This window comes from Somniosus microcephalus, chromosome 13 (assembly GCF_052327205.1).
Source record: "Somniosus microcephalus isolate GS21.2 chromosome 13, FLI_Smic_1.0, whole genome shotgun sequence".
Classification (NCBI taxonomy): Eukaryota; Metazoa; Chordata; class Chondrichthyes; order Squaliformes; family Somniosidae; genus Somniosus; species Somniosus microcephalus.
In genome coordinates, this window is record NC_140999.1 from 56390949 (window position 1) to 56407300 (window position 16352).

At 45.5% G+C, this 16352-nt stretch overlaps 1 pseudogene across 1 annotated transcript; it reads left to right on the plus strand.

Annotated features, from left to right (window-relative positions):
• Positions 1-8782: 8782 nt before the first annotated feature.
• Positions 8783-14557, plus strand: LOC147108334 (immunoglobulin lambda-1 light chain-like; annotated as a pseudogene). The gene is made up of 4 exons (XR_015080577.1): positions 8783-8835; positions 8941-9255; positions 9635-9685; positions 13797-14557. The product of XR_015080577.1 is annotated as an immunoglobulin lambda-1 light chain-like (transcript).
• Positions 14558-16352: the final 1795 nt, after the last annotated feature.

Genomic DNA, 16352 nt, shown 5'->3' on the forward strand with positions numbered 1-16352 from the left:
GGTAATATATTAGCATGGATAGAGGATTGGCTAACTAACAGAAAACAGAGAGTCGGGATAAATGGGTCATTTTCAGGTTGGCACACTGTAACTAGTGGGGTGCTGCAGGGATCAGTGCTGGAGCCTCAACTATTTACAATCTATATTAATGACTTGGATGAAGGGACTGAGTGTAATGTAGCCAAATTTGCAGATGACACAAAGACAGGCGGGAAAGCAAATTGTGTGGAGGACGCAAAGAATCTCCAAAGGGATATAGATAGGCTAAGTGAGTGGGCAAAAATCTGGCAGATGGAGTTTAATGTGGGAAAATGAGAGGTTATTCACTTTGGTAGGAAAAATAAAAAAACATTATTATTGAAATGGGGAGAGATTACAAAATGCTGAGGTACAGAGGGATCTGGGGCTCCTTGTACATGAATCACAAAGTTAGTATGCAGGTACAGCAAGTAATTAGGAAGGCAAATGGAGTGTTGGCCTTTATTGCAAAGGGAATGGAGTATAAAAGTAGGGAAGTCCTGTTACAACTGTACAGGGCATTGGTGAGACCACACCTGGAGTACTGCGTACAGTTTTGGTCTCCTTATTTAAGGAAGGATATACTTGCATTGGAGGCAGTTCAGAGAAGGTTCACGAGGTTGATTCTGGAGATGAAGAGGTTGTCTTATGAAGAACGGTTGAGCAGGTTGGGCCTATACTCATTGGAGTTTAGTAGAATGAGAGGTGATCTTATTGAAACATATAAAATTCTGAAGGGGCTTGACAGGGTAGATGCAGAAAGGATGTTTCCTCTCGTGGGGGAAACTAGAACTAGGGGGCATAATTTCAGAATAAGGGGTCACCCATTTAAATCGGAAATGAGGAGGAATTTCTTCTCTCAGAATTCTCTTTGGAATTCTCTTCCCCAGAGAGCTGTGGAGGCTGGGTCATTGAATATATTTAAGGTGGAGATAGACAGATTTTTAAAGATAAGGAAGTCAAGGGTTATGGGCAGGGAAGTGGAGTTGAGGCCAAGATCAGATCAGCCATGATCTTATTGAATGGCGGAGCAGGCTCGAGGGGCCAAATGACCCACTCCTGCTCCTACGTCTTATGTACTTAAAGGAATGGTGTGGAAACTCATGCTTTCTGCTATGTGTTAACTATCACAGTCAGTGGGTTCTGTAAACCATCATGAAGTAACTCTAACATTAATGGGGAAATACTTTTTTATTTAGAGTAATACTGCATTTTAGATTTTTTTAAAATCTGTATTTTTAAGACTCGAGCCACTGGTATTAGTCTTTGGCTGATAATGGCATGTGTATAGGACGACTGAAGCATGATCAAAATGAAACCCGCTGGATTATGAGCAATGTGTGGAGCAGGTTGAGATTTCACTCAGGTTCACAGAGCACCATTAGGCTCAAAGAACAGTACTGTTTTCATTGATCTGCATGAGGCTTTTTGTGGCACTGATGATCAATTTGGAAGTTATGCCAGTACATGGCCAAATCTGAGACTTTATCTGGGATGGGTACTCCATATAACAGTGGATGGTTATATTAGCTCATTGGTTCTTGGTGGATGTTTAAATTAGCTTGGACATCATTCTTTGGGACTGAACTGAGAAGGGACATAGAAACATAGAAACATAGAAGATAGGAGCAGGAGTAGGCCATTCGGCCCCTCGAGCCTGCTCCGCCATTCAATGAGATCATGGCTGATCATCCAAATTCAGTACCCTGTCCCTGCCTTCTCCCCATATCCCTTGATCCCTTTAGCTTTAAGAAATATATCCAACTCTTTCTTGAATATATTTAATGAACTGGCCTCCACCGCCCTCTGTGGCAGAGAATTCCACAGGTTCACCACTCTCTGGATGAAGAAATTCCTCCTCATTTCAGTCCTAAATGTCCTACCCCTTATCCTTAGACTATGACCCCTGGTTCTGGACTCCCCGACCATCGGGAACATCCTTCCCGCATCTAGTCTGTCCAGGCCTGACAGAATTTTATAGGTTTCGATGAGATCCCCTCTCAATCTTCTAAACTCCAGTGAGTATAAGCCCAATCGACACAATCTCTCCTCATACGTCATTCCTGCCATCCCAGGTATCAGCCTGGTGAATCTTCGCTGCACTCCTTCCATGGCAAGAACGTCCTTCCTCAGATAAGGCGACCAAAACTGCACACAATATTCAAGGTGCGGTCTCACCAAGGCCCTGTACAACTGTAGCAAGACATCCTTGTTCCTGTGCTCGAACCCTCATGCTACGAAGGCCAACATACCATTTGCCTTCTTAACCACCTGCTGCACCTGCATGCTTACCTTCAGTGACTAGTGCACAAGAACACCCAGGTCTCTTTGCACTTCCCCTTCTCCCAATCTATTGCCATTCAAATAATAATCTGCCTTCCTGTTTTTGCCACCAAAGTGGATAACCTCACATTTATCCACATTATAGTGCATTTGCCATGTTTCTGCCCAATCACCTAACCTGTCCAAATTGTACTGGAGTTTCATGACATCCTCCTCACAGCATACCCTCCCAACCAGCTTTGTGTCGTCTGCAAATTTGGAGATATTACATCCAATTCCCTCGTCCAGATCATTAATATATATTGTGAACAGCTGGGGTCCTAGGACCGATCCTTGCGGTACCCCACTAGTCACTGCCTGCCACTTGGAAAACGACCCGTTTATTCCAACTCTTTGCTTTCTGTCTGCCAACCAGTTCTCTATCCAAGTCAATACCTTGCCCCCAATCCCATGTGCCTTAATTTTGCACGCTAATCTCTTATGCGGGACCTTATCGAAAGCCTTCTGAAAGTCCAAATACACCACATCCACTGATTCTCCCTTATCTATTTTACCAGTTACATCCTCAAAAAATTCCAGTAGATTAGTCAAGCATGATTTACCTTTTGTAAATCCATGTTGACTTTGTCTGATCCTGTCACTGCTTTCCAAGTGCTCTGCTATTACATCTTTTATAATGGACTCTAACATTTTCCCCACTACCGATGTCAGGCTTACCGGTCTATAATTCCCCGCTTTTTCTCTGCCACCTTTTTTGAATAGTGGGGTAACATTAGCTACCCTCCAATCCATGGGTATTGTTCCAGAGTCTATTGAGTTCTGGAAGATGACCAGCAATGCATCTCCATATTTCTAGGGCCACTTCCTTAAGTACCCTGGGATGCAGATTATCAGGCCCTGGGGATTTATCGGCCTTCAGTCCCATCAATTTTCCTAACACCATTTCCCTACAAATACTGATTTCTTTCAGTTCCACCCTTTCATCAGACCCTATGTTCCCCGGTATTTCTGGGAGGTTATTTGTGTCCTCCTTTGTGAAGACAGAACCAAAATATTTATTTAGTTGGTCCTCCATTTCTTTGTTCCCCATTATAAATTCCCCCGATTCTGACTGCAAGGGACCTACGCTTGACTTCACCAATCTTTTTCTCTTCACATATCTATAAAAGCTTTTACAGTCAGTTTTTATGTTCCCTGAAAGCTTACTCTCATATTCTATTTTCCCTTTCTTAATTAATCCCTTTGTCCTCCTTTGTTGAATCCTAAACTTCTCCTAATCCTCAGGATTATTGCTTTTTCTGGCCAATTTGTATGTCCTCTCCTTGGATCTTATGCTATCCCTAATTTCCCTTGTTAGCCACGGTTGAGTCACCTTTTTTGTTTTATTTTTATGCCAAAGTGGGATGAACAACTTCTGTAGTTCATCCATTCGGTCTTTGAATGTTTGCCATTGCCTATCCACCGTCAACCCTTTGAGTGCCATTCCCCAATCAATCCTACCCAACTCGCTCCTCAGACCATCGTAGTTTCCTTTATTTAAATTGAGGACCCTAGTTTCTGAGTCAACTACTTCATTCTCCATCTTAATGAAGAATTTGATCATATTATGATCGCTCCGACCCAAGGGGCCTCGTACAACAAGATTGCTAATTAATCCTTTCTCATTACATGATACCCAGTCTAAGATGGCTTGATCTCTGGTTGGTTCCTTGACATATTGGTCCAGGAAACCATCCCGTAAACACTCCAGGAATTCCTCCTCCACAGTATTGTTAGTAATTTGGTTAGCCCAATCTATATGTAGATTAAAGTCACCCCTGATGACTGCTGTGCCCTTATTGCATGCTTCTTTAATTTCCCTTTTAATGCCATCCCCAACCTCCGCCTTACTGTTTGGAGGTCTATATACCACTCCCACTAATGTTTTTTTCCCCTTAGTTTTTCTCAATTCTACCCATACAGATTCCACATCATCAGAGCTAATATCCTTCATTACAATTGTGTTAATCCTTTCTTTAACCAGTAATGCTACCCTCCTCCCTTTCCTTTTTGCCTATCTTTATGAATATCGAATACCCCTGGATGTTGAGTTCCCAGTCTTGGCCATCCTTGAGCCACGTTTCCGTAATCCCAACCAAATCATATTTGTTTACCTCTATTTGTGCAGCCAATTCATCCACCTTATTACAAATGCTCCTCGCATTAAGACACAAAGCCTTCAGGCTTGTTTTTTTAACGCTCTTAGACCTATTAGAATTATTATTTACTGTGGCCACGTTTGATTTAAACCGTTGATTTCTCTGACTGCCACTTTTGTTTTTCTCCTTCCTATCTTTTGCTTTTATCCTTGTTTCCCTTTCCTCTGTCTCCCTGCTCAGGTTCCCAACCCCTTTCCATTTTAGTTTAAACCCTCCCCCACAGCACTAGCAAACACTCCCCCTAGGACATTGGTTCCAGCCCTGCCCAGGTGCAGACCGTCCGGTTTGAACTGGTCCCACCTCCCCCAGAACCAGTTCCAATGTCTGATTTTTGTCATCTCTTTTCAGTCAGAGCAGTCCCTCCATAGCCTCACCCATTCCAGGGTACCAATATAGGTTTAATTTGTAGCATATAAGATATGTTCTTCATGGTTGAAAATTCATAGTTATGCAGTGATGGCTCCAGAGCTGCTTTACAGTAAGGGAGGACTGACTCGACAGTCTCCAAACTTCTAAAATAAAACGTGCTATTTTTACTAAAAGCAAAAAATAATTCCGCTCAGACAATTCTTTATTCCATAAAAATAGCTCTCCTCTTAATCTTTCCTTCTCTTCACACAGAGTTTATAAAGCATGTTGATCCTAAAACTGACCATACCCAGAGACCACCCCACCTCCCCCCACAGTACTGGAGATAAAATCCCCTTTAAACAGTGAAGTGTCTGAGTTACTTAAATGGGTGGAGCTGAAACTCAGACATTTGTGTAATGTGGGTATAAAATACAGATCTAGAGGGTTTCACTCTGTTCTGGACAGCCCCTCTCCCTAAAATAACAGTGCACAGTTCCTGCTGGGACCCCAGGTGCTTGTCAGTTTCACGCCCACTAGGGGCAGCTGGTTTGGGCAGCACCAAACCTCATTCAAATACTGGAAGCTGATTGGTCGAAGCCACATCTCGGTGCAGTTTAGCTTCAACCAATCCCTTTTGGTATTTAAATGAGGTGCAAATGGCTCTCAATGTCCTGATTCTATGAAAATAGCAAATACTCAGATAATGGACTGTATTTAGCGGTTAGTAGAATATATTTATTAGACTTAATAGTCAACTGGTGCTTGATAGCAGGTCACAATATGATAGTCAGCTGGCTGGCAAGTTAGTAAATCGGTAAAATCAGCCCCTTCCCTGTTAAGCATGTTCACTCACTGTTGGACCAGTGGCAACACACACACAGCAAGATTGTCTAAACACTAACTGAGGGGGTTCACCAACACATTGAGTCAGGACTCTGTGGAGGAGTCACACAGTAAGTGTCCTAGGGTGAGGAGATCGCTGTATAGAGAATGTTTCAGATGGTTTCTCTGGGAGGGAGCTCCCAGGAACGTGCGCTGTATCAGTGTGTGGTGCTGAAAAGTGTCATAGTCCTCCAATTTTATAAGGTGTCTGTATTAATGAAACATAGAAACATAGAAACATAGAAACATAAAAGATAGGAGCAGGAGTAGGCCATTCGGCCCTTCGAGCCTGCTCCGCCATTCAGTGAGATCATGGCTGATCATCCAAATTCAGTACCCTGTCCCTGCCTTCTCCCCATATCCCTTGATCCCTTTAGCCTTAAGAAATATATCCAACTCTTTCTTGAATATATTTAATGAACTGGCCTCCACCGCCCTCTGTGGCAGAGAATTCCACAGGTTCACCACTCTCTGGATGAAGAAATTCCTCCTCATTTCAGTCCTAAATGGCTTACCCCTTATCCTTAGACTATGACCCCTGGTTCTGGACTCCCCGGCCATCAGAAACATCCTTCCTGCATCTAGTCTGTCCAGGCCTGACAGAATTTTATAGGTTTCGATGAGATCCCCTCTCAATCTTCTAAACTCCAGTGAGTATAAGCCCAATCGACACAATCTCTCCTCATACGTCATTCCTGCCATCCCAGGTATCAGCCTGGTGAGTCTTCGCTGCACTCCTTCCATGGCAAGAACGTCCTTCCTCAGATAAGGCGACCAAAACTGCACACAATACTCAAGGTGCAGTCTCACCAAGGCCCTGTACAACTGTAGCAAGACATCCTTGTTCCTGTACTCGAACCCTCTTGCTACGAAGGCCAACATACCATTTGCCTTCTTAACCGCCTGCTGCACCTGCATGCTTACCTTCAGCGACTGGTGCACAAGAACACCCAGGTCTCTTCTCCCAATCTATTGCCATTCAAATAATAATCTGCATTCCAGTTTTTGCCACCAAAGTGGATAACCTCACATTTATCCACATTATAGTGCATTTGCCATGTTTCTGCCCAATCACCCAACTTGTCCAAATCGTACTGGAGTTTCACGACATCCTCCTCACAGCATACCCTCCCACCCAGCTTTGTGTCGTCTGCAAATTTGGAGATATTACATCCAATTCCCTCGTCCAGATCATTAATATATATTGTGAACAGCTGGGGTCCTAGGACCGATCCTTGTGGTACCCCATTAGTCACTGCCTGCCACTCGGAAAACGACCCGTTTATTCCAACTCTTTGCTTTCTGTCCGCCAACCAGTTCTCTATCCAAGTCAATACCTTGCCCCCAATCCTATGTGCCTTAATTTTGCACGCTAATCTCTTATGTGGGACCTTATCGAAAGCCTTCTGAAAGTCCAAATACACCACATCCACTGGTTCTCCCTGATCTATTTTACCAGTTACATCCTCAAAAAATTCCAGTAGATTAGTCAAGCATGATTTACCTTTTGTAAATCCATGTTGACTTTGTCCGATCCTGTCACTGCTTTCCAAGTGCTCTGCTATTACATCTTTTATAATGGACTCTAGCATTTTCCCCATTACTGATGTCAGGCTTACCGGTCTATAATTCCCCGCTTTTTCTCTACCACCTTTTTTGAATAGTGGGGTAACATTAGCAACCCTCCAATCCATGGGTACTGTTCCAGAGTCTATCGAGTTCTGGAAGATGACCAGCAATGCATCTCCATATTTCTAGGGCTACTTCCTTAAGTACCCTAGGATGTAGATTATCAGGCCCTGGGGATTTATCGGCCTTCAGTCCCATCAATTTTCCTAACACCATTTCCCTACAAATACTGATTTATTTCAGTTCCACCCTTTCATCAGACCCTATGTTCCACGGCATCTCTGGGAGGTTATTTGTGTCCTCCTTTGTGAAGACAGGACCAAAATATGTATTTAGTTGGTCTGCCATTTCTTTGTTCCCCATTATAAATTCCCTTGATTCTGACTGCAAAGGACCTACGCTTGATTCCACCAATCTTTTTCTCTTCACATATCTATAATAGCTTTTACAGTCAGTTTTTATGTTCCATGCAAGCTTACTCTCATATTCTATTTTCCCTTTCTTAATTAATCCCTTTGTCCTCCTTTGTTGAATCCTAAACTGCTCCCAATCCTCAGGATTATTGCTTTCTCTGGCCAATTTATATGTCCTCTCCTTGGATCTCATGCTATCCCTAATTTCCCTTGTTAGCCACGGTTGAGTCACATTTTTTGTTTTATTCTTATGCCAAAGTGGGATGAACAAATTCTGTAGCTCATCCATTCGGTCTTTGAATGTTTGCCATTGCCTATCCACCGTCAACCCTTTGAGTGACATTCCCCAATCAATCCTATCCAACTCGCTCCTCAGACCATCGTAGTTTCCTTTATTTAAATTGAGGACCCTAGTCTCTGAGTCAACTACTTCATTCTCCATCTTAATGAAGAATTCGATCATGTTATGATCGCTCCGACCCAACGGGCCTCGTACAACAAGATTGCTAATTAATCCTTTCTCGTTACATGATACCCAGTCTAAGATGGCCTGATCTCTGGTTGGTTCCTCGACATATTGGTCCAGGAAAACATCCCGTAAACACTCCAGGAATTCCTCCTCCACAGTATTGTTAAGAAAGAGCCACAAGCTGAGAGTATTGCACCAGACTGTGGTATAGCAGAGAGTTCTTGTTATCGGAGGAGTGATCTACAGTTTAAACTCCAACCCTGGAGAGAAGAAGCAGAAACTGGGAAATATCAGACAATAAATGATCTTCTGTTTAAGATGTAAGTCAGTTGCTGACAGTGCTGAGGTGTCACTGCCTCAACCTGACAGTCTCTGGCGCTGAATGGGAGGGTTTCAGATCCTTGCCCTGGTTGGTCAGTGTGAATCGCTCTAATTTGCATGGATTTCCTTCCTGATGTGAATGGGTCTATAACTGGGCTCAATGGGCAGCTGCTGCCACAGTCTGTCACAGATACACTCGGGGAAGGCAGGCAGGAAGCTCACTGGCAGAAACGATGCGGACGCTGTGCTTTTTCTGGTCTCTGGCTGGGCTGTAAGTACAGACACTGAACTCTGCTCCTCCCGCAGCAGCAGATGGGGGGCTTGGGATCACTTTTAAAGAGTCAATGTGTAATGTTTAATCCCTGCTCTTTTACAGGTGGACAGTCTCAGACTCTGACTCAGCCTCCAGATCTGACTGTGAAACCAGGAGACACGGCCACACTCGACTGTAACACTGGAACGGGTGAAAGCAATACTGTGAGCTGGTACAAGCAGACACCAGGAGCAGCTCCTCAATGGGTCCTCAGCTTTTACTATTCATGGAGTGACCCTAGCTATGGTCCTGGATTTAGCAGCGACCGTTTCACATCGAAAGCCAACAGCGGCCGCAACATTTACCAGTTAATCATAAAGAACGTGGAGGTGAATGACGCTGCCGTCTATTACTGTGGAACGTGGGTCTCAGCAAGCAGTGCTTATGTGTCACAGTGACAGAAGGTAAAACAAAAACTGGGAGCAGCAAATGTTATACACTTAATATCTTTCTATCTGATAAAACTTTCTAGTATTTTACAGTTCATAAAGTCACTTTTAATTTTGTCCTTTTTAAACAATATTTTCCAATTTATATCATTTCAGAATTGCTAACATTGAGTCTCACTGCCCAGTATTGGGTGTTGCTGACATTTAATCGCAGTCTGGGGATGTTGCTGTGAGTTCATTCCTTCCTGCCCCACACCAGCTGGGACACTCTGAATACATGAAGTCTGATTAATGCTGGGACTGGAGCTTCTGAACGTGTTTTCTGTCTGATTCCAGGGTCCTGGGTAATTGTATGGACTGAACCCTAGAACATCACACTGTGTGGGTGTTCGGCAAAGGGACCAAGTTCTTTGTTGCAGGTAAGTGGCTGGGAATTCCCTCCTGGAGAAACTAGCTGTGTGAATTTGAACATTTAGAAATTCATTAATAATTTAAACTGTCTTTTCTACACCTTGTTAGACACTAATTTTAGAGTGAAAATGTTGATTCCAGTACAATCATGTTTAGTGTCCAGCACTCGCTCTGTTAATTAGAGCTGTGTTTCTAGCAGTATCTGCTAATTAGTGCTGTGTAATTTTTGAATTCTAATTGAATTGCAATCTTTTCATCCCCAAAATTATCTGAAGATGGATTGCATTTTTTAAACAGTCAGTGCAGATAGTCTTGGCCACTGTGTCTGATGCTGTTTTTTCAAACCTGAATGGAGGGAGAAAGGGTTACATTCACAGAAACCCCACAGTGCAGATAGAGGCCATTTCGGCCCATCGAGCCTGCACCGACACATATCCCACCCGATCCCCGTAACCCCTACACCAACGCATATCCCACCCTTTCCCCGTAACCCCACATATTTAATCCCCCTAACATTGTGGCCCCCCTGCTCCTCCCATGGTTGAGCTGCTTTATTTAACAATGGTGAGAATGTTTTTTCACCATGAGGTGGGCTGGGATGTATTAAACATATAATACATGTGTGTCAACTGTGGTTCAGTTAATAAAAACTAAAAGACTTGCATTTATATAGCGTCTTTCACGACCACCGGACGTCTCAAAGCGCTTTCCAGCCAATGAAATCGTTTTGAAGTGTAGTCACTATTGTAATGTGGGAAACACGGCAGCCAATATGCGCACAGCAAGCTCCCACAAACAGCAATGTGATAATGAGGAGATAATCTGTTTTTGTTATGTTGGTCGAGGGATAAATATTGGCCAGGACACCAGGGATAAATCCCCCGCTCTTCGAAATAGTGCCGTGGGATCTTTTAGTAGGGGAGTTATCCAAGGTGTACCTGCCAATATTTATCCCTCAGTCAGTGTCATTAAAACAAATGATCTGGTCATTATCAAATTGCTGTTTGTGGGAGCTTGCTGTATGTAAATGAGCTGCCGTGTTTCCTACAACAGTGATGACACTTCAGTAGTTAAATGGCTCTTCAGCGCTTTGGGATGTCGTGACAGGCACTATAGAAATGCAAGCCTTTCTTTCCATTAAATTAAAAATTGAACAAGTAATGCATTTATATAACCTTATGTCCTGAAGTGTTGCACATTGACTGAACTTCAAAAGTAATCCATTCAATGTTCTGTGGTAAAACACAGCAAGATCCCACACACAACTGTGAGACAGTATTGGTTTAGAGAGGAATATTGGCCAGGACACTGGGACAACCATGTCATGGGATCTCTTGCATCCACCTGAATCAACCGATCGGCCTCAGTTTAATGTCTTTTCCTAAAATAGCACCACTAATAATGCAGTATTCTACTCCCTCAGGACTGCACTGAAGTGTTGCCTAGACAGAGTTCCAGATTACATAGATTAGACTGTTCTGGATTTGTTTAATACCATGGATGTTGCCGAGAGTTCATTATTCTGTCATTCTTGCCCACCCCAGCATTCCCCCACATTCTGATTTCAATCATGCCACGTTGTGCTCTGATCCACACTTGTCTGCACCAGTTTCATCCTGATACTTAAACAATTTTTGACATCATCATTTCCCCACCAGTCACTCCCTTTTCATGAACAACTTCCCTCCCTTCCCCAGTTGAGGTCCTCGACAGCACCTTCTGAGACAGTGCAGAGACTGTGTACCCCATCCAGCTCCCCACCCTCAGACACTGTTTCCTGCCCTCAGGCACTGTACCCCGTCCAGCTCCCCACCCTCAGACACTGTACCCCATCGAACTCTCCACCCTCAGACACTGTACCCTGTCCAACTCCCCGCCCTCAGGCACTACCCCATCCAACTCCCCACCCTCAGACACTGTACTCCATCCAACTCCCCACCCTCAGACACTGTACCCCATCCAACTCCCCACCCTCAGATACTGTACCCTGTCCAACTCCCCGCCCTCAGGCACTACCCCATCCAACTCCCCACCCTCAGACACTGTACCCTGTCCAACTCCCCGCCCTCAGGCACTACCCCATCCAACTCCCCACCCTCAGACACTACCCCATCCAACTCCCCACCCTCAGACACTGTACCCCATCCAACTCCCCACCCTCGGACACTGTACCCTGTCCAACTCCCCACCCTCAGACACTGTACCCTGTCCAACTCCCCGCCCTCAGACACTGTACCCTGTCCAACTCCCCGCCCTCAGACACTGTACCCTGTCCAACTCCCCACCCTCAGACACTGTACCCTGTCCAACTCCCCGCCCTCAGACACTGTACCCTGTCCAACTCCCCACCCTCAGACACTGTACCCTGTCCAACTCCCCACCCTCAGGCACTGTACCCTGTCCAACTCCCCACCCTCAGACACTGTACCCTGTCCAACTCCCCGCCCTCAGGCACTACCCCATCCAACTCCCCACCCTCAGACACTGTACCCTGTCCAACTCCCCGCCCTCAGGCACTACCCCATCCAACTCCCCACCCTCAGACACTACCCCATCCAACTCCCCGCCCTCAGACACTGTACCCCATCCAACTCCCCACCCTCAGACACTGTACCCCATCCAACTCCCCACCCTCAGACACTGTAGCCCATCCAGCTCCCCACCCTCAGACACTGTAGCCCATCCAGCTCCCCACCCTCAGACACTGTACCGCGTCCAGCTCCCTGCCCTCAGACACTGTACCGCGTCCAGCTCCCTACCCTCAGACACTGTAGCCCATCCAGCTCCCCACCCTCAGACACTGTAGCCCATCCAGCTCCCCACCCTCAGACACTGTACCGCGTCCAGCTCCCCGCCCTCAGACACTGTACCCCGTCCAGCTCCCTGCCCTCAGACACTGTACCCCATCCAGCTCCCCACCCTCAGACACTGTACCCCGTCCAGCTCCCTGCCCTCAGACACTGTACCCCGTCCAGCTCCCTGCCCTCAGACACTGTACCCCGTCCAGCTCCCTGCCCTCAGACACTGTACCCCGTCCAGCTCCCTGCCCTCAGACACTGTACCCCGTCCAGCTCCCCACCCTCAGACACACTCCTCCCAGTTCATGCTGGAACTCTCCTTCTGACTCCCATCTTCTATTTCCATCCCTCTTCCCTTCATTGCCATCCATTCCCCTCCACACTGCTCCTTTGAGTCCTGATGCTGTGACTCTGGTTGCTGCACATTCTGAGACTGGAGCTCTGGTTCTGGGTACAATTCCCCCCCAATGGTGTGTGGGGACCAGAATCTGTCTGTAGCCGGACTCTGGTAGGAGCGGCACTGCGGTGAAAAGGCTCTCTGGTTTGTGCTGATGTTTGGCATTGACTGCTAACACCCGGACCAGGCCCCACACCACTGGCTCCCTGTGAATTCGGCTGGTTGCCATGTCGACACTGAGGCTGTGCCAATGGGTTAGTGTTGCTGCTTTGTGTACATCTCTGGCAGCCCCACATCAGCACTTGCACAGCAGGGACATTAGTGATGGATGGTGAGGGAAGGGGCGAATTGTAGAGGAGGAATGTGCAGCTGGTAGGACAGGGTGTGGGTACATTACACGGGTATGGTGCCACTTTATACTCGCAGTGTGTCTCTCCCAAGTCCCTTAATGTCTCAGTGCCAAAATGCATCACCTGTTTGGGAAGATTATCAACTTGAAATCATGGTCACAGAGGCAGAGGTCACTGGTTCGTGGTCAGAAGTGGGATCCTAGATCACTTCTCTCCCTAACCCGGGATACTGAGGCCAAGTGAAGTGTCCCTGGTGCCCTCGCCCTAGATCAGCTAACTTGGCACAGACCGGGGATGGGTCCTGGGAGCAGGAGGTGAAGTTCCAGAGCGAGTGATGCTCTAATCCAGCGAGTCACCAGTAGGATCCTAAACAGGAATTTTATGTCAAGAAATTGTAGCTCTTCCTGTTTGGACAAAGCCTGGACAATATAAAAGGGGAATCCCCGTCACTCAGTGAACTTCTGGGGCCCACTATAGGAAGCTGCAATCTTTAAAATCTGCTTCTATTAAACTCTGAAATGCTAAACTTTTCTATAACTTTATACAAACACGTCTTCTCTGGTTCCTATTGCAGCTGAGCAACTCCCTGAGCCTTCAGTAAAACTGCTTGGGCCTTCAGCCGAGGAGATGTCCTCTAAAGGAGCAGGCACCTTAGTTTGCCTGGTCAGCAAACTGTCCATGGGCTTCGCTGCGGTCAGCTGGACAGTCGATGGGAGTCCGATGAGCAGTGAGGTCCAAACCAGCACCGTGTCGCGGAACACGGACAACACCTTCAGTCTTAGCAGCTACCTGACGGTCCCCGGCACAGACTGGAGCAGTGGGAAGGTGTACTCCTGTACAGTTCAACAAGGAACAGCTTCCAAAACAACCGCAACAGTCGCACAATCCAACTGTTAAATAGATCGAAGCTTCACTCGTGTATGCTGCCTGAATAGTGGGAAAGTATCACTTTCCCCATTATCCACCCTGTATCCCTTACCAACCCCATCTTCTTTCCCCTTTCCCAACCCCATTATCCACCCTCTACCCTTGGTATTTGCTGCATTTTGTGCTTCTGTTTTGCTTTGTGTGGTTCTGCTATATCATTTGAAGTGTTTGTACCTGAGGCAGGTTTTGCTCAGTTTCTCCTATTAAAAGAGACTACACAAGGGTTAAAGTGACCAGTTACTGGTCTCTAATCAGGAATTTCAGTTCAAATGGGTGGTTTTCCCAGGACCAGTGCTGAATTTAATGAAAATGGTTTAATGAAGATAGCTTTATGATCTGTCAAGAGCATCAGACTGACAACTATGGTCACTGAGCGTAACTTCCAATAAAGGGAATCTGTGCAGGAAATATTTCCGAGTGTGTGTTTTATCACCTTGTGTGCTCCTCCCCATTCCTGACACCAGCAAGTGGTCTAGATGTGAGGAGAGCCAACACTTTGCTCCAATTCTTGTCCTGTTTCCATGCATCCAAGAATGTTGAGGGAAGTCAGAGAGGAAACAGCAGAGGGTCTGATCACACTTATTCAAACCTCCTTGGATATAGAAGTTGGGTCAGATGTCTGGAGGGTTACCATTTAGGATCTCTGTCTATAAAAGATTAAACTAGGTAAGTATATAGACCGTGGTAAGTTTCTGGAGGCCACAATACAGGATGAATTGATACTCACCTAGAGATATGGCTCAGTAGGGAGAGTTTCATAAAAGCCAAGTCATGTCTGAAAAATGTAATAGAATTCTTTTGAGGAGCGAGTCTATTGATGTTGTCTATGGACTTTCCAAAGGGTAATAAGGTGAGACATAAGAGGCTTGTTGATAAAATTAAAGTAATTTATTAGAGCCTGGAGGGAGGTTTAGTGGTGTAACCCCCCTTCCCTGCACCTCCCTCCCCTGCCCCCCACATTCTCCCAGGGGCTAGTGTTGGGACCATTGCTTTCCTCAATATCTAAATGATCTGGTCTGGAGTATGAGGACATAATACCAATAGTTTTAGTCAGTGGAAAAATTGCGAGAGTGGTTAACTATGAAGAGACTTGTATGAAAGTTCAGGAGGATATAGACAAGTTAGTTGATCGGGCAGATAGATAGATGAAATTTAATAGAGATATTTGAAGTGTTACATTTTGGGAGGAAGAATAAGAGAGCACTTTACACTAAACAATAAAATTTTAAAAGGAGAGAGATTTGAGGGTTCGGATACACAGATCTGTAACAGTGGGAGAACAAGTTGATAAAGCTTTAAAAAAAAAAAAGCATATTGGATCTTATAGAAAAGTAGGAGCAGGAGTAGGCCATTCGGCCCTTCGAACCTACTCCGCCATTCAATATGATCATGGCTGATCCTCTATCTCAATATATCTCTCTTTTTTATGTAGGAGCACAGAGTTCAACAGCAATGAGGTAATGCTAAACCTTTACAAATCATTGGTTAGGCCATAATTAGAATATTGTGTCCAATTTTGGGCACCCTACTTTTAGGAAGGATGTCAAGTGCATGGGAGGGTACAGAACAGATTCACTAAACTAATATCAGATGACAAGCTTTAGTTATGAGGAGGGATTAGAGAAATTGAGGGTCTGTTCAGTAGAACAAGGACGGTTAAGAAGAGATCTATCAAAGGTGTTGAAAATTGAAAATATTTGTTAAGGTAAATTGGGTAACAATTATTTCCAGTTGTTTCAACGACTCTTGGATACCATCACCCCTCTGGAAACCTTCTCCTTCACTTTCATCTGACCCTATCCCTTCTTCCATTCTCACACCTTGCTGTGTTTTCACTATCCCCCTGACCTTCTCCTTTCTGACCCTGAATGATCAGTCCTCAGGAAAGACCTCAGCTTCATCCCCTTACGCCCCCACCTCAATGAATTTTGAGTTCGGCATGACACTGAGCTCTTCCTTCGCCTCCGTGCCCACTCCTTTGACTAGGAGTCTTCCCCTGCACAGCGGGCACTTTCTCCCATTTTCAGAATTCTCGTTCTGGCCTCTTACCCTCTCTCTAGATCTTTTCATTGGGAACTGCCGGCATTACATCGGCCGTCTAAATTTCTCTCCTCCCCTCACTCTAACCTACCTCCCTCTGAACTTGCAGCACTCCATTCTCTCAGATCCAACCCTAACATCATCAAACCTGCTGACAAGGGTG